This window comes from Seriola lalandi, unplaced genomic scaffold (genome assembly GCF_002814215.2).
Source record: "Seriola lalandi dorsalis isolate HSWRI2012SDOR001 ecotype SW California unplaced genomic scaffold, Sedor1 jcf7180002054357, whole genome shotgun sequence".
NCBI classification, from domain to species: domain Eukaryota; kingdom Metazoa; phylum Chordata; class Actinopteri; order Carangiformes; family Carangidae; genus Seriola; species Seriola lalandi.
This window is the reverse complement of record NW_019524910.1, coordinates 393,228-421,184: the sequence shown is the minus strand read 5'-3', so window position 1 is coordinate 421,184 and position 27,957 is coordinate 393,228. Positions and strand designations below refer to the sequence as shown.

The window sequence follows — 27,957 nt, the reverse complement described above, 5'->3', positions numbered from 1 at the left end:
TCAGAATCATTATTATAATCACCACTGTCTTCTGAAAATCCATTATCCCACTGCTTTCTGGCTCATAAAACACATCTAAGATATGAGAGCCTGCAGACAGATGGTTTCTTTCTGTCTGTCTTTCTTTCTCTCTCAGCTTCACTCTTTTTATATATATTCTTGTGGGAAGAAAAGGTGGATTTTCTAGTTTCAGCAATCACATGTTCTTTTTACAACCCACTGACTCACAGAATATCAAGTTCCCATCTGTGTTCTTTCACGTTTTAGTCACATCGTGCATCATGTCAGCTCATATGCAAGGCTGGACGTTCCCTTCAGATTCCCCCGAGGTCTGATTCTGTCATCTGTATGCGTATTTTTACACAGACATACTGTAGATATCTATCAGGGTTTGCATGCGCTAAACCAAAACAGATTTTCTTTGTGTGAGTACTTTTAAAAGTAAACTTCTTCTCTACAGCTTTAGTCCAGAATATGTGAGAGTTGAGGGAAAAACTAAATCTTCTGCTACAGTTTTACATCTTGTCATTGAAGTGACCTGTTCGTTTATTGTGTTCAGGTCACAGCTGGATATTTGCTCAAAACCTTAATGAGAATTGGACTTTGATCCATTTGGACTTTGATTATTTTTATCCGGAAAACTTTGCTGAGTGAAACACAAACACTTCAAATCTGCAACGTGTGGTTATAATGAGTTGACTACCTCTGAGCGTATCTTGAAACAGAGCCGTCCTTCCACACAAAAACACACATCCCCTAAATGTTATCTAGTGTACAAAACATGAAGTGTGAAGATTTAATTAGAAAGAACCTGAGGTGTAGTACCGTTTAATAGCCACAGAGAGGCAGCAAATCCACATACATAACTGCACGAGTTGCTCCTGAGAGAGCCTTTTGTGTTGCATAACATTGCATGGGAAAACACAGCAGATGGGTTTTAATGTTTTGTCTGTGTCTGTGCCCTAATCGATTCTGTTCTTCTGGAGCATGAAAAGGGTTAGAGCAAATCCACATGAATACTGAATGACAGGAAAAGGGAGACTGATTGAAATAAAAGCCCACAAGGAGAATTGGAGGAGTCTGTCTTAACAACTCGAGCTGTGGCATCTCATTTCCTGTGAAGGTGACGTAATGTACAGGAGAGGAGGTGTGAAAGGCAGCAATAATGGAAGAGGCAGAGAGGTGGGGGTGGTTTCTTATTAGACCTACACCTGTTTGAGGGTAAATAATACCAGTGTCTTTCCGTATATGTGGGCCTGCTGTATGTTGTGTGATTTTGAGGGATTTAAAATGAATGTTTTCTCCCCTTTTTTTTTTTTACCACAAATAACAACTCACATCTCCAGTTTTAGATAGGAATTGAGGGAAAGGACATTTACAGATGCAGTTAACAGCTATAGGAATTAGGTTCTGATCATTTTTCCCTTAAAAATGAATTACTCTTCTGTTCTCTGTAGTTTTTTTCCAGCCTGGCCACAAGGGAAAAAACCCATTTGTAGGACAAATAGTGACGTCAGTGGTGAGGAATAAACTTAAACAGGCATGTGTGTTTGTCACTGAAAAGCAGAGGTCAGGAGGACAGGTAAGTGGCCTTAGATTAATGTGGAATTCTCATTGGGTTTTGGTCTGAATGTGTGTGTGTGTGTGTGTGTGTGTGTGTGTGTGTGTGTGTGTGTGTGTGTGTGTGTGTGTGTGTCTGGTAGATATGAAAGAATGAAGGTGTGTGATTATTAGTTAAGTGTGTGCAGGGGCACTGTAGAGCTTCTGGTGTGTATCGATGTAGGTTATGGTAATTGGACGGGTAATTGATGACAACATTAAATCTGTTTGCCATGGGGGTTTTATTTTTATTTTTTTTGGAAGAGCACGTGATCTAATTTACAGAAAACAGACCAAACATCATTATTATGTAACTAGAGGGCATAAATCCATGAAGGGAGGGTGACAGAGAGAAAAATGGAGTAAAATGAAGTACTTGGAAACGCAGGCAGTAGAAGGGGAAAAAAACTTGAGTGACAACACGGCTGTGTAAAACAAACCCTCCCCCAAACTATCCCATCTGCTCGGTGCCTGTCTGCTGCCAGGAGCAGAGGCGGCAGCGTTGGTGGGTTAACAGGGGCAAAGGGCAGAGGTCACAGACTGTGATCAATTTGTTGGCTGAGAGCGTCAGACACACACATTTGTGAGGTGTGTGTGACTTACTGGCCGACAGCGCACAATAGAAGTTGTGTCCTGTCGGATCATATTCCTCATGTTCATATGTGTTTCTCAGTGTCTGAGCTGAATGTGTTGACCAGACCTTCAGTACTGTACAGCACTGTACATGCAGAGTGTTTACACTGCAAACAAAACCAGTGCCATTATGAAAAACTGGGTCAAGCCCAGAATAAATGCATCATCCTCTATTGTACCATCTGATTTACCCTTAAAATAGTATCTGCCCAATCAACTTTCACTGAGGCTGTTGTTTGTTCTGCTTTGTGCCTGGTGAGGATCTAATTGATTGAAACAACATGCAAATTGCTGCACACCTTCTCATTCTAATGTAATTTCTTTAATAGTCTTCAAATTATATATAATTAATTCTGGTATCAGTCATGTGAGGATAAATTAAACATTAACAAACATTGAAAATTCCAGCTTAAAGGGCATTTGGCAATAGAGACCTGATAACGTCAAGGATGATTCATATTTTTAATGAACATCCAAAATGCCAGACTTTGCTATTCTATACTATGTGTTATTCTTTGGTATACTTTTCTTTCTAGGAACATCCAAATATTTTTTCTGCTTTATTATTTTTTTTCCCAGACAGGGTGGTAGTCATCATAAGGGGAGGCTCCACAACCATCTGTTGTCTTAACCCTGCCTAGAATAGCTCCACCAAATTAAACTTGTGTTTTTGTTTAAGAATGAAGTTTCTGCGTCAGTAAGCACAACATGGCAAGAAGCTGAAGTGAAAAGAAGGATGAGGAAGGGAGGAGAGGTGGAAGAGGAAGAGAAATGGGAATTTCAGAGAGAAAAAACATAGTTTCACACCAGCATTCAGGCTGTTTTTACACTCAGCTTTGAAGATAAACTGGACTAGAACTTATTGTTCTGATGTTAATGAAGTTTATCTAACCTTCGGGTCAGCTAGCTCTTCAAACATAACATCCACGGTCAGGACAGACTGATCAAAACAAGGCCAGGTCGGCCGGATAGGGACACTGAGAAAGTAAAATGTTATCTACATGGTTTTCGGCACGACTGAGTCAGGAAATCATGGAAACAGGATGGAATATAAAGAGAAATACTTTTTTAAATAGAAACCTAATTCATCTATGAAAAAATACACATTTTAGCTGTTTTATCTTCTTGTCTGCTTGCCCAATAAGACTCATCTCTAAAGTGGATCCTCTCTTTGAAGAACACACTTCAGGAGACATACTGATCGTTCACACACACTCAAACGTACAAGCCTTTGCAAACATGCTCAAAACTGATGTTTCCCTTGGAGAAGACAAATGATGCATTTAGTCTTTTTCCTCTCTATGTATAGAAGAGGAGCGCAAAAGCAACAATTTGAGGTAGCTTTGACATTTGGCCGCCACATATTGAGCTGAAGCAGGAATACTGAACCACTGTAGCAGAGCGGCTCCTATTGTCCTGCAAATTATTCCATTGTTCCTCCAGAGTGACTCATATGTTGCTGAAATCTCCATTTATGATGATGATGATAGTTCTTAGTGTGTGTGTGTTTGTGTGTGCGTGTGTTTGTGTGTGTGTGCTTAACCGATTATTGATGCTATCAGCCAAGAAAAGCTCACCCACCATATGCTACATGACGCATGTGTCAGCACGACATATTCCAGTCGATCGACTGGTCTGCACTGTTGAACTCCTACATCTTCTCACTTCTGTATTTTTATTTTTTTTCTTTCCTCCCCTCCACACCAGCATGGATTCACTTTAAACAGGATTTTGCAATAATGCAGACGCAACAAGTGTGAAGAACGTGGGTGGAAAAATGTACAGGATGTATACAGAGGTTGTATTGTTTCAGCAGGACACAGGGACAGATGGTGATGTGGGTCATTGGGCCTGGTTAACAATTCTCCAGCACTATTAAGCAATCTGTCACAGTGCAAAACAAGGACTGACAGACAAGGTCAGAGTTTGATTTGTTTTGTCATATTCTCACTCCTGATTTCCTCTTTCAGAAGAGCATGACAATTTATAGCCAATGTAAACAGATTGAGAGACTTAAGGGTCTTATATTATTCAGTTTTTTAGTCAGTCAGTGTTTGATTTGAATCACATCTTTTAGTTGATTGTTTTGAGTGTTGTTGTTTTCGGCTGTTTCACTCTCACAGCTTTCGTCATTGTTTCTTCAAAACAAAGGCTGTGTGAATCAGACAGGGGGTCTGCTACCTACCCAGCAACAAAGATACTGTAAAGTTAGTGAGCATTAAGCTGTTAAAGATGTTGCTCTGTAATAAGAAACTGTAAATGTTTCACCTTATCAGCTTTAAATGAAACAAGCGGTCCATGCTGTGTTTACAGCATGACTGCTCCTAAGTGGGAAAAAAAAATCTGTTCATGTAGGTTAAAGCTCAAACACCTTCCTGTCTGAATAAATAACTACACTTTTCCTTTAAAAACCCTCTAACTAAACTTGTAAACCATTTTATTTAGTTTGCTGCTGAATTCAAATCAAGATTTAGGCTGTTATTTAAAAAGAAAATCTTCACTTTGTTCGTGAGGTCTCTTGTTGGCTTTTCCCTTTTTATCGCATTGAAAACATGAAGTGAAAAAGCAGAAAAGTCCAGAACAAATCTGAGTCCTCTCACCTGAAGCTCTACTGTGAAATTAATGATAACTTTTTTTTTATTAAAAGTCCAAATCGGCCTTCTTTGTGTGTGTGTGTGTGTGTGTGTGTGTGTGCGTGTGCGTGTGCGTGTGCGTGTGTGTGTGCGTGTGTGTGCATGGGCGAGGGGCCCCTGTTATTATGTCCTGCTGCTTTTCAATAGAACAGCTGTGTGAGTCTCCAGCCGCCTCCAAACAAGGCACAGGCTGCCTGGCAACTGCCCTCCCATTGGCCAACTTTCCACCTCCTCCGACCAATCGGGCGGGCCACACGATGAGGAAGTGAATGGGGGAGAAAAACACAACAGAGAGAGGGAGAGAGAGAGAGCAACAGAACAGAGAGTATTGTGAGAAAGTTTGCTGTGAACAAAAAAAGAAAAAGAAAAAAGATTGAGAAAGCAGAATGTGAGCGTAGAGACTAATCACACTCAGAAGAGAAGACTTTTAAAAGCTTTAACCTCTTCAGAGACAGATTTGCATGGAAAGCTTTTAATGTTTCTGAAACACTGTCTTCTGTAAATTCCAGCGTGCTGCCCTATTAGCTTGGACCTTTTCTATATACAATGAAACAATCATGAAAGGGAAGAAATCTTACTGAATACAGCTTTAATGGATCTTTGCTAAAATCAGTTTTAACAATAAACACAAGTCAGACATGAAAAGTTGTGGCAGACACAGACATAACTTCTGGATGTGGTTGGTAACAACTCATGAAAGACCCATTTGTGCACTTTTCTTTTCTTGATTCTTGGAGCCGTATCGACTCGAGGTGAGGCCCCGTTTTTAAAGGGACAACAAGAAAGTGGTGACTCGTCCACTGATGTTGTCGGCTTTGTGTTTGGCAGGCTGAGACATGCCACTGCAAAACCTGCGTTTCCAGGGCTTTGAGTGGGATTACAGAGGGGATTTGAGTCACATCTCTTGGGGATAATAGGTGTTTGTTTTACAGTAGCTGTGACGCATGCGGTTGCTAGATGTGAGTTTGGCAGACGAGGAAAAGATTGGTTGGGACTGTGGTGGGTGATAAACATGAGTTTGGGTATATGTGTGTGTGTGTGTGTGTGTGTGTGTGTGTGTGCGCGCGTGTGCAGACACAACGTTCAATCTGACCTTCTTTTCAATACCTGACCTTTACACACAGCCTATGTGGGTGTACAGTATATAGTGTTAACGGTGTGTGTGTATTGAAGACAAGTGGGTGGGCGCCAGGCTCAGATACATCCTGTAATTACCAATCAAAGCAGCAAGTAGATCTTTCTGAGAACCTCCAACGCAACACGTAGTTCTTCTCTTCCCCGGAGGTCACGCTTCCTACGAAATCACAATTGCAGTTTCTCTTGAAAACAACAACACGACCTGTGAAGCGACACAGACATGAGGACGGAACGAGGTGGCCTGTGTGATGTGGTGAAGATGAAGGCTACAAACTGACTTAGAAAAAAAAAACATGTGCAAACACTCCTGTAATTACAGAGAGACTCACCAGCAGAGATGCAAAACTACTGCACACACACGTAAACATCAACAGGGTCAGCACCCACCGACATTTGTCACAGTCTGAATTACACAGCCGCATAAAAACGGTACGATTTTGCTGACACGGCCAAGTGGTGGGCGACTCTGAGCCGGTGGATATGATAACCACCAGCAGCAGCAGCACCACCACAGCATGGTGATATAGCTGACACAGTTCTCACAGCTCATAGTACACACATTACATAACTATCTGTCATAGAGATTTTATAAGCGACTTAAATGTGCTGCACAGATGGAAAAGCAGAACATGTTTGATGGCATTTTGCATTGTACATAGGATTGCAAAGTTAAGTTTAGAACATTTTGATTAGTCGGCTTATATTGAATTATGTATCGCATGTATGTATTATATAGCAACTATCATAAGGGATTTAGGTGATTTATCTATGGAAAAGCCAAAACTCTGCTGCTTCCAGCTGCTAAAACATGAGGATTCACTGCTTTTAAAGTCAACTGACTTTATTGTAAATTGAACATCATTGGTTTTGGGACTGTTGTTCAGATAAAACACAAAATGTGACCTGTTTTCTGACATTTTATATACTGAATAGTTTTTGTAGTGTAGACCTGAGAGCATGCTGAGGTCCTCAGTTCATCCTAATGTTCTGTGCTGTAGCAGAGATGCCCTGACATGCAAAAAGATTCATAAATGAAGGCAGGTGATGAGAGCTTGCCTGTGGCTGGTAATTTTCACGTTGAAGTAAAGCAAAATTTACCCCACATGTCAGAGTATGATTACAGACTAATGAAACCTGAGGGCTGCGGGGGCTGCAGCTGAAAATCCTTCATTTCCTTTCTTGCTCCTAATAATTGAAGTAGATTTCTGTACGTCTCGGTTTTTCAGCATAAATGCATGTTTCATTAAATTTATATTTACAATTCTTAAAAAACATGACATTTACATTTAGTTATTTACATTAATGCTACAACTGCAATATCTTGCATCGACACAGTGAGGTATTTGTGGCCAAGCCCTGTCACAAGGACGCACTCCAACAGTTGTCATCCATCTTGATGAGCTGTCTTACTCTGAAATGACAGCCACTGCAGCCTGAGGCTCTAACAGGCCTCCACTGTGAAGTCACCCCAGCTGTTTAAGAGGGACACTGGCAAACTGCCATGAAATATAGCAGTGCTTCAGCAGGGACTTTTGTCTCTTGTATGGTTAGCATTGCTGCTCTGTCCTGCTTCCTTTCCCACAGTGCTATTGTTTTGATGATGCTCCTGCACAGTGTGGCCCCCGGCTTTACTGCATCTCCCTCAGCTCAGCTCAGTGTTGGCAACAGTCGCACACTCACAACAAATTCTATAAATCCCCAACTGGATGTCGACAATATATAGCTGCCATGAAGACTGCTCACAATGAGGTCAGTGGATTACTCACAGTAACCAGGACGTTTGTTGAAAGACGACCAAATTAAATGTTGACAGATCGCTGTAGCCCACACAGTGTAACTGCAATAAATTAGCCAAGTTTTATCAGGTCAGAATCAGATCTGTGTGATTTTGTGTGTTTGTGTTCATAAGAGATTATTCTATATTTAGGTGGTTGTGTAAGATCTGTTTATTTGTACCAGAATAAATTAACAGTTGGCATCATTTCTGAGGCGTCAGTTGGATTTTTTTCAAATCATCTTTGTGTTTTTACATTTGAATTTCTTACGTCGGTGTCACTGACGAGGTGTGTATGTCTCTTCATGTTATGTTTTTTCATTGTTTGTATAACCTGTCATCCATAGGGGGGCATCCACAGGGCATCAACCTAAAATATCCCTCATTGTGCAATGTTGCACAAAAAAATCTGAGGGTTGTGTCCCCAGACTGACCAGTTGCTGCTCGGATCAATAATGACCCCGGCTCTTTCCAAGACTGCATGTGTGTGAAAGCAGCTTCAATCTGCTCCCACTGTGCTGCCCAGACAATCCCAGCCTAATCCATAGAGTCCAGTCCTGGATTACCATGTCTGCCCCACCCACCATCTCTGCATTATGGAAATTAGACAGGATTATAAGAACTCTAAAAAAAAAAAAAAAAAAAAAAAAAAAAAAAAAACACACACCAGGACACAGACTCTCAACACAAAGCCTGAGCAAAACTCACCACACATCTTTCTGTTTTCCTGAAAATAGTGATTACACCTGTCATTTCCTCAGATTAGTTGGCACAGAGTAGATTTGAGAAGATCAGCTCCACTCTCTCTCTCTCTCTCTCTCTCTCTCTCTCTCTCTCTCTCTCACTCTCTCACACTCACACACACACACACACACACACACACACGAACAAAGCATTTAGACTGATATCCTCTTATCTGACAGGAGTGGGCACAACATGGCAACTCTCAAATGTAGATTTGTTTTGTATGGTTCATGGGAACATGTTGCCATAGTGACTGTGATACCTATTTCTAGGTGGATGTGCTATGCAGGCGGTGACTTCAAGCCCTGGCAGATGGTTTCAATTCAGTGTCACAGGAAGTGTGTGTTTTTGAATGGCTGAGCACAAGTGAGTGAAGGAGGGAGATTTTGTGAATCTGTATTATACATCCACACCTGACGACAAGACCTTGTGTGTGTGAATGTGCATGTTCTCGTGTGTGTTAACGGCTCTGAATTGGCCGATCTTCTGCAGATGAAAGACGTATTATTAGCAGATGGTTCAGTGACTGTTTCTGAGGCACCGGCTGCTCCGGCAGAATTTTCATTAGCCATGTGATCTCTCCGTTGGTCTTATTTTTCTTTCTCAGCCCAGCATGAACGGGCTAAACCACTGATGTGGTCTCTCTTCACATGCATCCCTCATTTTCCACCAGCTTTATTCCACCCTTTCACAGCTGGTAGGAAGTCTCTGCGAAGGGATCGTGCAGAGACTTTGAAATTAAAAAAAAGGTGAATGGCATGTTGTGTTTTTGTTTTGTTTTTTGTTTAGAAATGAATGAACTTGCAGGTGAGAAATTGCTGCTGTTCAAAACATCACACTTGATAGAAAAGGTGCTCCGACGTGTGCTGCATGTGTGGAAGCGGGAGGGAGAATATACATACTGTGGGATTGTTTTGTGGGTGTGAACGGTACCAGGCTAGCAAAATGTTTTGATAACTGGCTATGGGTTAGGGCTGGGTGTATCAAAGATGAGAGTGCAGCACAAGCTAGCTCGTAATCCCAGCTCAGAACAGCGACCCCGTCCCATATACAACTTCAGTGACAAATAAAAAGTATTTGAAGCTTTGACATGCAACAGGACTGACACACCGGCTCGTCTAAGCATCTGCTTAACAGCCTTAAATGTAAAATAGTGCTCTCATGCCACCACACAAATGTGCACCTAGCATTCCCAAACATAAAATCATCCTTTCCTTTTCCAATTTTCTAAATAGAGTTTCTCCTACTTGCATTTTCCAGCTGGTTGTGCTCTTTCTTGCCATTATCTTCTAAGTGCAGAACCTCAGTAGAAGTGGATGATGAGTGGTTTAGTGTAAATGATCCTGACTTAAACAGTGATTTACATCCTTGGTGAAAGACTCAGTGGTCCAGACACAGAGGCTGTATTTTCCCCTTGAGTCTGCAGGCTCCTGCAAACCTCTGCAGGCCATAGACATTAAAGGGCAACGTATTTCTCTGTAATTAAACAGTGAAACGGCACATTGAAAATAATGAGCGGTGTGCGTGGAAATGTGGATGTATGTAAATTAGAGTTTTATGCAAGCGATACCACGTCCCCTTGTACATTGGAGCTGCAGCAGGATGAGTGGTCACTTTGATGGGAGCTAATGTTGATCCTAATGAAAATAAATCTAACATGCATGTTTTCTTGAGAGGTTGCAGTGCTTGTGCAGTTTTCAGTGTTTAGCCGGCGAGTGCCAAACTCCTCGTCCTCACACAAGGAGGCCTTCTTTACCAAATAATTTGAGAGCAAATCTCAGCCAATTACTGTCAGAGTTAAAAAAAACAAAAAAAAAAAAACAAACTCTGGTGCTGGAAAAAGTCGGTGTGATTTGTGAAATTGGCTGTGATCAAGGCTCATACACGGAGGCCTCTTCAAAGAGGCCGGGGATTTAAAGTGTTGCATTGGACTTTTGAAGCAGAGTTAACAAACACTGTTGGGAACATGTACATTGCCTTCAGTCATTTGCCTTCATTTACGTGAACACTCAAAGTTATTCCTCACATTAGAGCTGTGGAGGATCCATCTACGCTTTGCTATTTAGGTGAGAGTTTCTGGTTTAGTGCAGGTATTTGACTGTTTACAGAGACACAAAGTTTCTATTAGATATTTATCTTAATGATTTCCTGTGAAATATAGATTATGCTCCAGATAGGAGATTCACTGCAGCTTTTTTTTTGTTTAGTATTGATGTTTTTTGGAGCACAATCCACCATCATGTGAGGAAAATATACTTTGTTTGACTAACTGAGTTAAAAGTGACCCGATGGGAATGGTGTTTACGCTGAGCTCGGTATAATCCTGGCAAAATATTGACAGAAGGTATCAATGGTGGTATGATCGCCGCAACACTGGCAAATAAAGCGGCACACGGTATGTTATCGATGTGTACATAAGCCTCTCCAAGTACCTCCAGAGAGACGCTAACTCACTATTCCTCCTGCTTCTTGGAATTATAAAGCAATAACCTGTTGGGTGTTTTCCATTTACCTCCATGTGTACAGTCTGTCACGGTGCCAGGAGAGTCAACAGTGTTACAGATAGTGTACATAGATAACTGATATGAAGGCATTTATATGGGTCACCTAAGAGAACCATATGTTGTAGATTGTGCAATGTTCGCTCCATCGACTGTATGACCTCATAATATTCTCAATAAGTAAGTCTGTAAACCCTTTGTTTTCCCCTGATTCAACCATCATTGAAAGTAAATAAGCTGCATTTTATGTTTCACTTACGTCAGGCTTTTGTGTGATTCCATACTTTCTGAAAATGATTCATACACCTCTGCTTTTCTTCTAAATCCAGTGTTTCTTTGTAAAACTGCAGCAATTTTCAGCCTCTAAACTTCAGCAGGCAGCTGAACAAACGTGAGATTAAACAGGCTATGCGTTCAGAGCTTGAAAGCGAACAAGAGGCAGAACTTCTGTGTGTATTTTGGTGTGTTTGTTTGTGTATGTCACTCTGTCTGTGTGACTACATGTGTTTATTTTCCCCATTGGCCTCCAACACACTCAAAACACTATTTCATAAAGGAGCTAATATTGTCTCACGTTCCAACACATTTGTAAAATGAAAACCAGAGCCTCAAGTCATCAGATCATCTTTCCCTTCTTCCAGAGGCTCCATACAGTACTGTCTGGAGTTTTCCCAATAACTTTATGGTATATATCTTTTGACATTTATGGAGCCATCTTTCTCATCAGTCGTATCACGGCACCAGAAATGTAATCAAATAATCTTTAGTGAGGATTAATCCTCAACAAAGGATTATTTGAAGCAGCGACATGCCATGTTGAAATGTGATGCAAACATGGAAATGGAAGAAACATGTTGACAAATTGTGAAAATCCTCTTAAAAGGGAATTATCTGAACATATAGGGGGGAGAGTTTTAAATTGTGGAAATTTAGCTGTTATCTCTGGTTGCTTAGTGACTAATTCACCAAGCAAAAAACCTCCTTTAGGGGATATTTGCATATGCAAAGTACAGAGATAGGGGAATAAACAATCTCTGGGTATTTGGAGAGGTGTGTGTGTGTGTGTGTGTGTGTGTGTGTGTGTGACAGTGTGTGTGTGTGTGTGTGTGTGTGTGTGTGTGTGTGTGGACTGACATGGATCACAGAATACAGAGGAGCAGAGTGCATCAGCAGGTCTTCCTGCCATCCTCAACTAAGTGCTGCATGTGGGGAGATAGCATGTCAGTGTGTGTGCTCCACAACTTTCATCTGCATGGAGTTCCTCAGTGAATCACTCCAGTGTGTTTGTGTGTATGCATGAGTGTATGTGGGAGTGTACAACCCACAAATTTGGTAGAACTCAAATTAGTTTTTAATTAAAGATTGTCTTGTTTGAAGAGTAAATATGAGGAAAGTTTGTACAAAGTCATCTGAGAAGTCAGACATTCAGTGACTCAGCTTTGTAACGTTGTGAAGGAGACTGTTATTGAAATAATAAGAATAGACTCAGAGTAGCTGTTTTCCTTGTGATTCTTGTCCTGGTTGTAATTACTGGTCGTAACAGGAAACAGGAAGGGTTTGATAGCAGCAATGTCACAAATTCAACAGAAGAGCAACTGACAAACAGAAGTCTGTCAGTACTTGTTATGATCATGATGTAATTTTGCGCGGCATATGGCGTGAAGAGTTTTCCACATGACAGCAGAGCCCTTGCAAAGATTAAAAACAGGGACACAAAACAAATATCCTCCGTAGGTGGGGCCGTCTCATTACGGTTCGGCCTTCGTCATCTAGGACGGCTACGAAGGGCCACACATTCGTAGACCGCGTCCTTCGAAGGATGCGGCCCCTGAGTTAGGACATGAATGTTGTTTTGAAGAGACATTTTTGATGTGACTGCTTCACAGTAAAAGCCACTTGAACTCATGTGCAGCAATGGAGCAGTTGGAAATGTGTTTACATCGGCAATAACTTGACACACCTTTGATATGACTGTGGGAGAATGAACTGCAGACAGTGAGGCTGATGTGAACAAGGTAAAACTACAAACAGTAATGCAGGATTTCATGCATGTGACGGCAATTTTAATCCAGTTTGTTTCCTCACTCGGCAATAGATAGTGAATTAAAAGAAACTTATTCAAATGAAAATCTTTGAGATTTCCACTGAAAAGTCCTGCATTAACTACGTCAAGATCACAAAATACAAGCCTTCTTATTATTTTTCCTTTGGTGAACTTTGTCACTGTAACTGTGCACGTGCTCCACTGGCTGCAACAGGTGCCTCTGACCCAACTCACATCTACATGAACACTTGCACCTACCACAAGAAAGGGAGTGAATCAATATAAAAACAGGTTTGTTCTGTCTTATTGTGGCTTTCAAAGCGTGCACTGCCTCAGAGGCACTTCATTATAACATGTATTAAATACAGGCAGAGGCAGAACATCCTGTCCCCATAAGTGGAACCTGTGTGCGCGTGTGTGTGTGTGTGTGTGAGCAACAACAAGAGAGATAGTCAGTTTTTTTTTGTTGCAATCTGATAAGACAGAGAATAGGACGTGCGGTCACTTTGCATACATGCGTGTGTGTGTTCTCGCGTCAGTGCGATCACGTAACTTGTGATGAACAGAAAACAAAGAGCTGAAGTGATAGATGAACACTGGCAGGCTTCACTGACTAAATGCTGGACCATTAGCGTTTGCCTGCTGTATAAACAGCAAACGTAACTGCACTTTGGATAATAGATAATATATTACGGAGCTTCCATTATAAAAGGGTCTCTTTAATCACACGCAGCGCTGTTTGTTCAACCAGCTCTGGAAAAGACAATACTTGTATTTTTAACAGGAAGAGCAGACCTTGTATGGAAAATGATTTATCACATGGAAAGTTGCAGAGAGAGTGGTCTACACATCTGGAACACACATACACACTGTTGGCTCCTTCCTCGTTACAGTAAGCAGAGGGATGGACTGGCCATCTAAAGAATTGTCCTGCATGGTGAAGGTCAACAGTGTGTAGGTAGAAGTGTGTGTGTGTGTGTGTGTGTGTGTGTGTGTGTGTGTGTGTGTGTGTGTGTGTGTGTTTGTGTGGTGATGTTCACCACAGCTCATGAGTCCATCTTTCTTCCCTGCTTTCTTTTCATTCATTCTTCATTTTCTTTAATACTCTTGAGTTGAGGATGACAAACTGATTGTACTGGCCTGAAGTGAGTTATGCTGCGTTCAGGTGACTAATAGAAATACCTGTATTAAATAGTTTTGCACGCTTAGATGTAGAGTGTAGTCACCTGTTATTGGCCAAAATGTCTAGGGCTGTTTTAGTGAATGTATAAATTCGGCCAGGTTCTTCTCTCGTCGGAGTTCACCTCACTTTACTCAAAGTGAGAGGCACTGACTCTGAGTGTGTGTGTGTGTGTGTGTGTGTGTGTGTGTGTGTGTGTGTGTGTGTGTGTGTGTGTGTGTGTGTGTGTGTCTCTGTGTGTGTGTCCATGTGTGTGCATGTGTAGGGACAGAGCGAGAAAAGCAGACACATGAACAACCACAAAGGATGATGACAGAGAGAGAAACACTAACATAATGGAAAGCTCATCATTGTTCCAGTTTTGTTCAGACTCATTGAGCCTGACAGTGTGATCACTGTGGGGACACACATGTGTCACTTCTCCTCATCAAGCCCTCGATACACTCTGTCCCGCTGGTGTGTGTATGTCCGCGTATGTGTTTGCATAACCCACTCAGCCACGATTTCATAACCGCATTCATCTCGGACATCGCTGCTTACTTCCCACACAGCTGAATATTGATGGAGCTTCAGGCCTGAATCACATTTACTTTCTCTTAGTTGCTTCCTAAAAAGCATTAAATGTATGGAGTGGAGTAGAGGAACAGAAAAACGAATCCCAATGACCCTAAGAAAGAAAAATGACTGAGACTTCAGAATGAGAAAGATAAAGGTTTGCTTGAGTCCAGCTTTGTGGTAACTCTCACTGAACTCACAGGTTCTGTTTAGCTCAATATACTAATATACTTATTTCATGGGGGTCATATTTGATCATACCTTCATATAAGATTTAAGCCCAAAATGCGATTTAAAGCTTTTAGTATTTTGACATTTATATAAAAGCTCCGGGAACTTATTGGTTTATTTTGAAAACTGACAGTCAGTGAAAATCTGAAAATGTGTATGCAATGCAAGAAATGTGTTCAACCATTGCACATGGTTTTCTTTTTATGTTCTTTGAGGGACTGGTGCACAATCAGATGTTCATTTTGTGCAATTGCATAGCACTGTTTCTTTTCACCTTTTTAACCTTAAATCCCTGTGATCAGTGTCTTCATATTTTCAAATGTATGTGTGCTACGTGTGTTTGGGGACATGAAATCCAGGTTACAATCAGTTTGAACAGATCTGGCTCTTTTTTTGAAAAAGAAATTTATATTTTTATATATTGATTAAATCCAAAAGTTTATTTTTTCTGAATATTTGTAAATGACCAAATTTAATAAATGATCTGATGAACTTATCTGACACACATATGCATACATCCACAGGCACTAACAAGCTCTCAGCCCTCTTGGGTCTGTGCCAGAATCACAGATTATACAACCAGCCCTGCAGTAGGTTACTGTGTGTGTGTGTGTGTGTGTGTGTGTGTGTGTGTGTGTGTGTGTGTGTGTGCGTGTGCGTGTGCGTGTGTGTGTTTTTATATGTGTGTCCAAATAGCTTTAAAACTGGATTGCATCCAGGCAAAGTTTTTTTTTTTTTTTTTTTGCATGCTGACAAGTGACATTTGATTTTCAAATTTCTGACCTTTGCAACTGTGAGTTCATCAATATGTGAATGTGGATTTGACTGTCTACAGGGACCCGGCAGTTTTCTGTGAATTCATCCAGAGACGTGTCCAGAGAGGCAGAGAGCTATGCGTGAGGACGCCTCACAAATCTCACCAGCTGTCTGTCTTATCCGTCTCTCTGAGCCCGAGGCTTTGACGTTAATTGTTTCTGTTGTTTCATATTTCATCAAAGAAGAATTCACACACTCTGTTCCAGTACTTGAAGAAACTGTCATGAGGTGGTTGCACTTGCAGGAGAGCTAGCACTTCAGGTGACGAACTGAGCGGCTCTGCGAGCTGACTCCTCTTGTTTCACAAGTGGGAGATTTTAACACTTTAAATAATGCAGGGATGAATCTGTGAGACTTCTGTCACCCGCTTTCTCTCTATTTCTGTCTGGGCAACCGGTGTCATCTGCCTCTGCACCGGTTTCTGCCTCACCAAAAAGACAGAGTGCAGCTTTTCCTGTCACCGCTCTGTCTGTCAGACCAGATCAGACACTGCATCTTTTCTGAAAACAGTTGCATGTCAACAATACATTTACAGGAGAATTACATTGTTTCCTAGTGTTTAGAAACAGCATGATGTGTGTTGTCATCTCTCAGCACAGTGTAGCATATTCACCTCATCAGTGACGATTACTGCGTCGGCTCCAGGCTACTGTCATGCCGTTGCCATGACATCTGGAATCCACAAAAAGATGCTGGTGTGATTGGTGGGGTAGAGCGGGTGGAGGCCTGTTGACAGAAACACACACACACACACACACACAAGCCCACACATGAAAGACGCAGAGTCAGAGACACACACACACACACACACACACACACACACACACGTGCACACATTTTATCTACTTAGATAAAAGGGGGGGATAATAATCCAACAGACTGCCCTCGTGAAAACATACTGAGTGATTAGAGGTCATTACAACACAGCATGCTCTCAGGTAGCCAATCTGGTTCCCTGCCCACAGCAGCCGATGACAGATTGAGTGGCTTTCAGTCCGACTTTGTGTCAAAACACGTTCCCGGTCTGTCATTGCGAGAGTTTTCAGATCTCTCCTGACAAATCTCTTGGATTCTGTCAGTAAATATTTCATACTGGGTGCGGGTATGGAAATGTTGTGATGAGGAAAGTGTTGCATAAACACGTTTCAATGCTCTAAAACAAATTATAAAACTGAGGAACTCAGCTGTAGCTTAAAGGGACCTTAGGGGAGAGGGAAAGGGAGGAAAATGGAGTGGACAGACAGAAAGAAAAGACTGATGTAACACTACAAAAAAAAAAAAAGCAAATGTGAGAAACGGAAAAGAGCAAACAGGAAGACTGCAGGAGCCTTTATGTGCACATACATTTCAGTCAGCTAGGATGACACACAACATGCTTCCATACATCACAAACATATTAATGGACTATATGTGCATGTGTCTTCTATATTTTATTAATCTGGCAGCCAGGCACGCAGACATCTCATGGTACAGGGTGTGTAACGAGTGGAGACATGGCTTCATGGAATTTTAAACACACTCTGTCTCGCAGGAGCTCTATAAAGTCAATATTAAGAGCAGGATCTATATGAAATACTCTTATTGTGAAAAATGAGAATGTTTATTCGTTAGGATCCCACACTGCTCGTCTTCCTGGGGTCCACATTCAGAAACATTTTTAAAAGTATACATTAAACATTACAGAACACAAATCCACACAATGCAAAACATAAGACATTACAGTCAACACGAATGTCAAACACAGGATTACAGAACAACATTAAGATGTATGAATATATGTAAACGCACATTTGTATGAGGAGCACTTTCACTGATGACCGTCTCAACAGCGTTCCTACGCAGGAAAAAAACTACTGAAAATGTTGTGAGCGAGGCTAGTTTTTTTTTTTTTTTTTTTTTTGACAGATGTGGGAACGAAGGAAAAAGCAGCATTTGGATTAAAAATACATCAGTAAAGGAGGTAGAGCAGGAAGGCCAAGTTGAACACAGCCCACTTCCTGTGAACAATTCCACAGTAAAAACAGTACGACACCCCTTTTTCACAACATTGTCTCAAGCCCCTCAGTGGGATAGAATGAGTATGATCGGTTATGTGACCAATGTCAGGCGGTTGTCATGGTAATCTGTGCAGGACCACCACCTCTCACCCACCCCGGTCTGCAGCCACATGACTCTGCTCTGCAGGCTGATAGGTTTACTGGCTGTGGTGCAACTGGCCATCAGGCATACCGGGACAAATCCCAGTGGGCGACCACACTGTACGTATTGGCACAAACCAAGCAAACATCCCAGACATAACTCGCATATTTGGAAATAGCATGAAAGTGCTCATAGGTTGTCGGCAAGCAGAAACTGTAAAGGCAATATGGGAAACATACTGTAGGAGGAAACTGAGAAACTCCACAAGAATGGGGTCACATCCACAAAGAAGATGACAACGACACGTTTCAGGAAACGAGTAAGAAACGATTCCCTGTTTGAGACCCTCGTGATGTAAAGCTCTTATATAAAAACTCCATTTACACTCCGATATATAAAGTGGTCTGTCGATTCACATCACCAGCATATGGATCTATTGGACGGCACAAAATGAGAGCACTGAGGCTGGATACTGACTTCCTGAATGTCCTACAATAAGCTTGTTCTCTGGAAACTCTCACATACCATAATATTGTCAATACAGCAAAGGTCAACAGCAAAGGCTTATTTTGCAGTCCAGATTCAAACTCGAGATAAGAAGGCCCTAAAGAAGAGTAGACTCAGACTGACCCCTGTGCTCTGCCTCAGTTTCACCCTCTGTCTTGATTCCTTTGACTTTGGTTCTGCCCCTTTCAAACAAAACAGTGCCATGTTTATTTTAACAGGTTTTTTCGTTGAGGGATTCCTGGGGTAACAATGAATGTTTAGCTGTTTTCACATGAAACCGGCTTAATAACAAGTGTTAACCATATTTTGACTCCCCACAAAGCAAACATTGTGTCTTGAAGTTTTGATGAGAGATAAATAGTTTGCCCGTGTGGTACTGGCCTATTGTTCAACAACCCAAATACAATCTGTTGCTGTAATCAGCTGCTGTCTTGCTCAACCGGACCTCAAACTTGGCACGGTGCTGATGCACTGAGCTGTCTGTACCAGGAAGATTTGGATTAAGGTATTATCAGTTTAAAAAGAATTAACCCAGGTATGTGCCAGGTCACTAAATTTATTATGTCACAAATGTGAAACCTCATTTAGATTTAAAAAATTTAGCACAGAGCTGATGATAAATGCATGCAGAGCAGTTTCAGATCATTGATTATCTCTCTTTCTAATCTTGACACCAATGTGGTGCACTTTGTTTTTTCAAGTCTATGCATGACGGATTAATCACAATCTTTATTGTAACTATATATCAGAAACAGCATGGCAGAAAATAGGCTATTTGAAAAGTGATGAGAGTATTTCAGCTTTTTTCTGATTCCCTTCCATCTTTCCTCTGTTCAGTTGAATTTATTAGCAAGGCACAACTCTGTGGACTGCTGTAAAGTACTGTACTGGAAGTCACACGGTTTCAATTCCCTGCTCATTATCCATCTCTCATTGCAAAGGTAATTACCAAATTTACTAATTACGTAACCTCAAAAGTAATAACTTTTGTTAATCAACCCAGCTCCATAAAAAGTCCTTTTTATTACAGCTTTAAAGCTACAACACCCACATGTCACAAATAGAAAACAAGACCATGTGGTTTAACAAGTAGGTACAACACTGGAGTCGTTGGGAGGCATATTTAGGATAATCATCAGCCCTTACACCAAGCTAACAGATCCCAGACCGGTTTCTCTGCTGAACACAGAGAGAGACCAAACTGATAGCAAACCTCCGTCAATCTCCCAGAAAGACTTCCAAGCTGACGCCCAGAATGGAGCCACCAGTAGATAATAGAGGGAATCTTCACAGTATGCTTTGCTCTGATATGTACAAAAAGTAGAATTCAGTGGGGAGTGTGATACAAATACAATTTACCGACTTATAACACCATGTGTAAGGGAAAAGGTGAGCCGAATATTTTTACAGCCTTTCAAGAATCACAGCCTCCTCGCTGAAATCATGACCTCGAGTACAACACTGAAAGGAAAACTTTAAGTCATTTTTCTTTGACGCAAAAGTCACTTTGTAGATATGAGAAAGCCTACTGGCATTGAACTGTAGGTCAGCGTTTGAGTATGCGTATGCACCAATAGGAAAGGTAGATTTCTCGAGTAACTTTATTTCCATCAGACGTTTGACTTATGAAACTCATTCTGTCATGAAAGAACTTTCTCGCAGGCTTTTTGTAGACTAATCCCTTTCTACTTTGGGGGAATGAGATGAGAGCAGAGCATGCAAGAAGCAAAACAGACCCAAGAAGTTCTGAAACACGACAGGAGGAGTCAGACCTAATCAGTGAATGCAAATGCCGTCCCCGCACCAGCCTCAGGTGCCTGCGTGACTATAGATGCCAAGAACGTGTGGAACTAATCCTCGGGATTTGGTACGCTTTACCCTCTCACCTTCCCACTGCTTTAAACTCCTTTCCCCATCTCCCTTGTCTGTCATGCTGCACCAATTTTTTCCTCTGTCCTGAAATATTTTTCTTCACATTCGATTTTTTTATGTTCGCACACAGTTGCCAGCCATGACCTTCCTTCCATTAATCTGTTCAGTGACTCCTGCTCACTTCCACCAATTTCCCATCCGCTTATATTTCCAACAGTTAGATTGCTAGCCCCTTCTTGTCCTCATTTTGCTTGTCACTCACCCTCCTACTTTTTCCCCTGCCTCCTCACTCATTATCTCCTCCCTCTATCCCCCTCTCCCTGTGGTGGCTTCCGTCCCTGCTCCACTTCCCCTTGCCTGTTTCTTCTCCTCACCCTCCTCTTTTCCCTCCCTCATCCTCTCTCCCGTGGTACGACAGACTCACTCACACTGGCAGGGACCAAAAGTTCATTTGCACCTTTGCAGCAGACTCCGCTGAACCATTTCAAAGGTCACAGCTTTGACCTTGGGAGAACAGCGCTACTATGGCAACAGTGTAAGAGCCATGTTGAGTTACCACCTCCACCTTAGTACAGTAACAGAGATGAGGCTGTTTGAGAAGAAACCATGGTTAGAGATGTGATACCATATTTTGTGGTCACTATGGCGCAAATGCTTATACATCACCATCAGAAAAAGTCATAATGGTTATGGCCGTGTCATCGGCGCTGGAGAATGAAATTATTTTTAGCAGCGGTGGGACTGCGGTGGTGGTGAGGGGTTAGGGTATTTTTAGGTTCAAACATTACAAACATTCTTCTTCACGACCACCCAGGATCTCAGGCTGCCTGATTTTTTCTTCTTTCCCCACATGGATCAACCATCATTACAGTTTCCCTAATCATTTTATAGCCATGTCTCTGTCAGTTGGCCAGTCCACTACTTCAGTCCAGCCTGAAATATCTCAACAGACACTGGGTACAGACATTTGTTGTACTCGGCGGATGAACCCTACTGATTGATGATCCTCTGACTTTCCATCTTACGCCACCAAGAGGTTTTATATGAAATGTGAAATGCTAATCCCTAATGTTGCTGTCAACAGAGTTTTGATTTGTCCAATAGTTTAGTTAATTACCAAATACCTGCAATATTTATATACCCATCAGCTTCAGCTGTGTTTGGTGCTAATTAGCAAATGTTAGCATGTTAACATGCTAAACTAAAATAGTTAACATGGTAAACGTTATACCTGCTAAACATGTCAAACATGACATATTAAGCATCGTGGCAGCTGGCATGTTAGCATGCTAATGTTGGCATTTTCCTCAAAGTACTGCTGCTCCCAAGGACGGCCTGGCAGAGCTGTTGGTGTGGCTGCAGACTCTTAGTCTTGTTGAGAAATAATTTGTTAGGTTAGTTATGGTAACAAAGTCAGTTGGCAACAGTGGACAGACGTCCAGCAGAAACAAAAAGGCAAAGGAGTTGATTCCTATCTCGCTTTAGTTGTGTGCTACGTTTATTCCAGCCAGGCTCACTCTAAATAAGGTAGTTACCCTGCTTGCTACATACCGAGACGTATGACTGCCTTAGTGAAAAAAGAATGAAAATGTCATTTGTTTATGTATTTACATTCTAAGGCATCTGAGATCACACTGTAATCACTACTGACTGCATGTTAGCATAGAAAATAGGTAAAAAAGAAAAAAAGGCTTCATGGATTTTATAGGTAGCTCTTGACTCATGTGGCTAATCACTTGTTGCTGTTCTATTTTAACCCTACAGCTGTACATCTGAGAAAACCTGAGAAACCTGTGGTCAGTAAAACTTACTTTGCCTGCAGTTCCAGGAAAGAAGCTTAATTAACAACTGCCAAATGGCAAGCTGTATCAACAGGGTGAAGCAATTGGACAATTGAGGCTGTTATATCACACTTGAAATTAGGGAACATTGCCCCAAGGTGAGGGTCATTACAGAAACACTAACTGGATGGCCTCTTGCGTCAATGCCTGACTCAGCGAGATCAAATAAGGATATCCTGTTTGAACTGGAAAACAATCTGTTTCTCCGAAGGACCTCGAAGCTTAATTGTTTAACTGTTCGGTGTGTGTATGTTTATGCTTCCCTGTGTGCGAGTTTGAGCAAGTAAGTGACTGGAAGTAACAGTGCAAAACAGTACCAGTAAATGAAAGATAGCATGTGTCACTCAAAATACAGGCTCAATTATGTGCGTTTCATGTTTTTCTGGCTGGTTTAAAATCTTTTTTTCTTGCAATACTTATCATATTACTTTTTCATAACCCAAATTGGTAGTACATCCTATTTTGCCTTCAAAAACTGAGAGTGAATACACTTTTCTGCCATTTCCCATCTAATTTCAGGACTTGTGCTATCTCCAAATTAGTTGGACAATGTGTACGTAACATTGTACTTAACTGGCCACAACGTCAGATATAATTCAAGGTAACTTAGTGTCTAACCCTGGGCTGAAGAAAGAGCAACAACAGATTTTGTTTCCATGAACCCAAATTCTTTCTGTCCCTCAGACAATACAAATCCATGGCTGCATTCCCTCCGATTCCTGTAACCTTCCCTCAGTCACTTAAGTGAGTTTCCTCTGTCTGTCATATTACAGGGCAGACAGCTGGACGGTGACTCCTGCGTCACCGTGCGCCGAATCCAGGTAGCAACGGCAGAGTTTAAGTGGCGTTTCCACGGAGACCACTCTCTGAGTCTTCAGAGATGAAAATGAAAGATTCCATGCGCTCATGCTGAAAGTGCTGCTGTCAAAGCTACGAGGTGGATAAGGAGGTGAGAGGAAACAGGAAGCATGACTGGCTGACTGGGCCAACATTTATGGAATGTCTTCCATGAGATGAATTTATTTTGCAGTTAATGTGTGTTTTTGTTTTTGATTTTATAATTACTCAGTATGAGTGTTTTATTGTCTCTGTCTTTCCAGGAAGAAGAAATGGAGCAGTAGTGATTTGCAGTTTGGAGCTGGATGAAGCTGGAATCTCAGTTTTCCATGTATTCATGGTTGGAGAATGGTTTCCATGTATGGCCGGGAGCAGCGTGCATGAAGCTAGAGTGAAAATGGAGCTTTACTGAATAATTAACAGCCTTTCATATGCTGTTATGCACAGTTTGAACTGAACTCGTACATGTGGACAGGAATTAAGTCATATTTGATTTAGCAAAAATTAAAGGCTGATTCATTTTTATATCAGATTTACACTCAAAACTTTCTCCGATTGTCCACATCTAAAACTTCTTATCAACTCTGGAGAAAGAAAAATAGTACAAACAGGCCTCACACAGGCCATTCCTTTCCCTGTGCATGCTGGGAAATGCAGTAACCTAGCAATCGCATTGTTGCCAGGGAACGCACAAGGGAACATATTCATTTGCGTGCATTAAACACATTAGAGGCATTTTCCTTGAACTTGCACAATGATACACGTGATGCACACAAAGGAGTAAATCATCACATCACCCTGGCCACAGAAGGAGGGTAACACTCACAGACATGCAAACACTTTCCACAAGTAACTCCACATTATTACCACATACTGACATTAGGCGTTTTACCAAGACTCTTGCACATGCCCCATGATGCACAGTGGGGGTATATGGTATGCGTGCATGACTATACAATTAGCATCATAGTATGGCACTTATACACACACAGCAGCGTCTTCTGGTATGCACAAGGGCACTCTTATTTACATGCGTCAAACACACTATGCCCCACTGTTCACACACCACACACACACACACACACACTATTCTGCCCAGATACTGTATAATGATGATGCTACTTTGGTCCCCAAACAAGATTATTCAAGCGTCTTTCTTTTTCATGCATCCATCATTCGCCATCTTTCTCTGCTTTTGTCAGACGGCCCCTTGTGCTCATCTTTTGTCAGTTCCCGTATTTACATTTTGTTGAGGTTTTCCTGGATATTTCTTGCATGTGCAAATAATGTTGACAAGCTGTATGTAAATCGTTGAAATTTTACATGCTCATGTGAAAAATTTTATATCAAAACATGTTATTTGTGAATCTGAATTGGAAATGTGAACTAAAAAGTAGCTTTGAAAACCTGAAAGCTTAAATGAAAGATCATCGATGGAAAAAAAAAAAAGTCAGCAGTGATTTTTTTTTTTTTTTTTTTGAATTTATGACCATGATGCAAAACCTACGTAAAAGTATTAGAATGAAATTTCAGGCTGTTTAGTCAGTTGCCCCCGTGATGCCCTACATCTGTCATCTTGTTAAGAACACCATACTTCTGTCCAGGAAGTGAGGCTGCCAAAGTGGGATAGTAGGAGTGTGTCTGCATAGTAACAAAGCCTGCCAAAGCATGAGGAATAATGGTCTGTCTGTGTGCGTGTGTGTGTGTGTGTGTGTGTGTGTGTGTGTGTGTGTGTGTGTGTGTGTGTGTGTGTCTGGTGCACTGGCTACAGTCTGCAGGGGGTCTGTTCCTCTTCACTGGGCACAGAGATACAGTGTAAACAACTCCCCCAGTCAGCCAATCAGACAACACACTACAGTGACACCCATGCCCTGACAGTAACCTCACCACCACACATGCACACACACACACACACACACACACACACACACACACACACTGATGTCCATGACCAAACACAGTCAGAGTGGATGTGAGACACACATACAGTCATGTGAAAAATTAAACACACCCTGTGGAAATATTTAAACAAGCAAAACATTTGATCCTTTTTGAAACAGTGCCACAGTGAAAGGTGATATACTTGAACACACAACACATTAAACATTCAAATTGCTCCAGATTGGGTGCCAATGTTAAGAACCTTTCCAAAAAGAAGTCTCCCAGAACCCAGAAAAAGCATTTACCATCTCAAAAGAACATTAGAGCAACACTGCAGTTTGCCAGTGAACATATAGGCAAAGATCAGGCCTTTTGGAATAATGTACTCGAGACAGAAAAACCACAGCGTTGTTTGGCCACAGTAACTGGACATGTTTTGGCGCAGACCAAAGACAGCTTTTGAGGAGAACCTGACACCGACTGTGAAGCACGGTGGTGGAAATGAAATGGTTTGAGGTTGTCTCCTTGCCTCAGGGACTGGGCAGCTTGCAGTCATCGATTCAACCATGAATTCTGCATCATATCAGAGAGTGCTTGAAGATAAAGTGAGGCCATCTGTCCCAAAGCTGAAGTAGAACCAGAAGTGGACTTTTCAACAGGGTAATGATAACTAGCAAATCAGTACATGCAAGAAAACCCTCAAACATCTTGCAACTTCTACATGGAAGTGTGACCGAGCCAGAAATGATTACAAAATGAATGTCAACAACGGCACCTTACAGAGACTCCACCCCAGATAATACACTATTTTTAGCCCAAACTAAATGGCTCACAGGTGACAGAGCAAAACAATGGGATTTCCACAAACACATGCAAGTCCACGAATAAAATGTGTCTTACTGAGTAACATGTAATTAATTTACCAAGTAGTAAAAAATCCATTGAAAACAACCCAAATATTCGAAACAGATTTGTTTAACACGATTGCCAAGACTGAAATGATCATAAATGGCTAAAAAAAACAAACAGAATGTCCCCAAACTTCAAGATAGAGGAACTATTAATTGATCTGGAGAGGAGCCTTGGCTAACCCTGAAACTGGAAAGCACCTTAGGGAGAGGCATAGGATTAGTGCACACGGCAAAATGACACTTAAGGTAAAAGGCATGCAAATATAAAGGGAAGGGAAGAACAACCTGCTACGCTATGAGGTCACCCTATAACGGCATTTCTTTCCAATTTAGAATGACATTCTCCAGTAATAGTCCTCTCAAGCTAAAGTAAAAACAGAAGTTAGACTTCTAAAAACCCAACCATGTGGGAATACAATGAAATGTCAATAAGATTAACATCAGGCCGTTATATAACAAAAAAAAAAAAAAAAAAAAAAAAAAGAACAGACGAAAGTCCAACAAGCCAAAGGATAAAAGTCAATATCAAACAATAAAATTCAAGCGAGTAGCAGTCACTATCAGACTGGGCACAGCAGCAGTGGTTGTCTCTGCTCTCGGCTGCACGCAACACCCCTGTGTCTGGGATAACACTACGGGACCAGGTTTCTCAGCAAGTCATTACAGGACACACTGGGAGCAGCTCCGCACACAAGAACGTCGACCCTGACCAGAACAGGCCCAACATGGCAGCAGAGAAAAAAGATGATAACGGCTTTCTCCTAACAGTCTTTATCTCCGTGGGACTAGGGGGAAACTCTCCACATTGGTTGCACAGCGCAGGGTCTTCTGTCTGAAATGGGCCTAGCAAAGGCAAGCTGATGTTAGAGATGCCTACAGGAAGTTATTTCTGCTAAAGGGGGGCATACCCTTCTGAGGCGAAGGTTAAGCTTTTTCCACAGAGGAATAATACATCTATTGATATTTTTGTTAAATTAATTATTGAAAACAATTTTTCTTGTGGTTTTGTTCAATATCGCCTTTCCCTGCAGGCACTGTATCAAGGAGGATCAAATGTGCTTGTTCAAATATGTTGGAAAAGTCAACAATTTCCACACACACACACACACACACACGCACAGTACAGCATTAACTGTTAGAGGACACACAGCAGAGACGTTCATGACACTATCTGACCTCATTTCAGTGTGAGTGTGTCTGAAGTGGGGGAGGCTGCAGACAGAAATACATTAGTGATGGAGCCGAGTCTGGGGTCCCACACGACTAACATAATGGCACACACATTGTACTCTTAAACGTATTTCACAGTACACAGTATCCACTTCCACCCAGGCGCGGCAGCATGTGTGATATTGTCACCTCCACAGAAAAAAAAAAAAACTGTGAAAAACTCCAGCACAGCCTGTAATGATGTTTGTCCTTGTGTAAGTCCTTGTTTTCTGCTGTTTTTGTTCCTCTGGAAGGAAGCCATAATGAAATCCCTGTGTGGACCACAGAATCCCATCGTCCTCTCCTGTCCTTGTCTGGGGGAGCAGAGTCAGGAGAATGAGGAGAGGTGTCCCGAGACAGACACACAGAAAGACAAATTAATTAGTAATTAAAGACAGTGAGAGAAATGTGTGGGTCTTATGGGTGTTGTGTGAGAGTATGCAGACAGCGGGCGAAGAGGTGAACCTGTCTTTGTCAAAGTGCTCTCTGTCTCTTTGTCCCAATGAGGGTTTCCACTTGAGAATGTGTGTGATCTTGAGCATGAAAAAGTAAAGATGTAATAAACATTGCACAGAAAGAAGAAAATTAGCTTGAGATATTTTTTTTATGATAATACACTAGGCCTCTCTTTTCAAGGGCCGCTCACACCTCTGCACTGTTGTCAGCCAATGACAGGTCACCACATCTGACCCAGAGGCCACTATGTGATATGGCAATGCTTTTTCAACTTTAAAGTGACATGTTCAAAGGGTTTCGAGTCGCACAAATTCTGTGGCCACAATATTTAATATAAAGATTCAAATTTAGTTACTTGTGCCTTGGACTTCAGCAGATTGTCATTTTGTCCTGTTGACCTCAGGAAACTTTCGATAACGTTCTAGCGCAAAAGTGAGGAAATCAGAACCGAAGCAAC

The 27,957-nt window shown here is 41.6% G+C and overlaps 1 long non-coding RNA gene across 1 annotated transcript; it reads left to right on the top strand.

Annotated features, from left to right (window-relative positions):
- The first annotated feature begins 1,044 nt into the window (after positions 1-1,044).
- Positions 1,045-27,629, top strand: LOC147819023 (uncharacterized). Its single transcript, XR_015437371.1, has 3 exons — positions 1,045-1,582; positions 22,980-23,155; positions 23,307-27,629. It is a non-coding gene; the product is annotated as an uncharacterized LOC147819023 (long non-coding RNA).
- Positions 27,630-27,957: the final 328 nt, after the last annotated feature.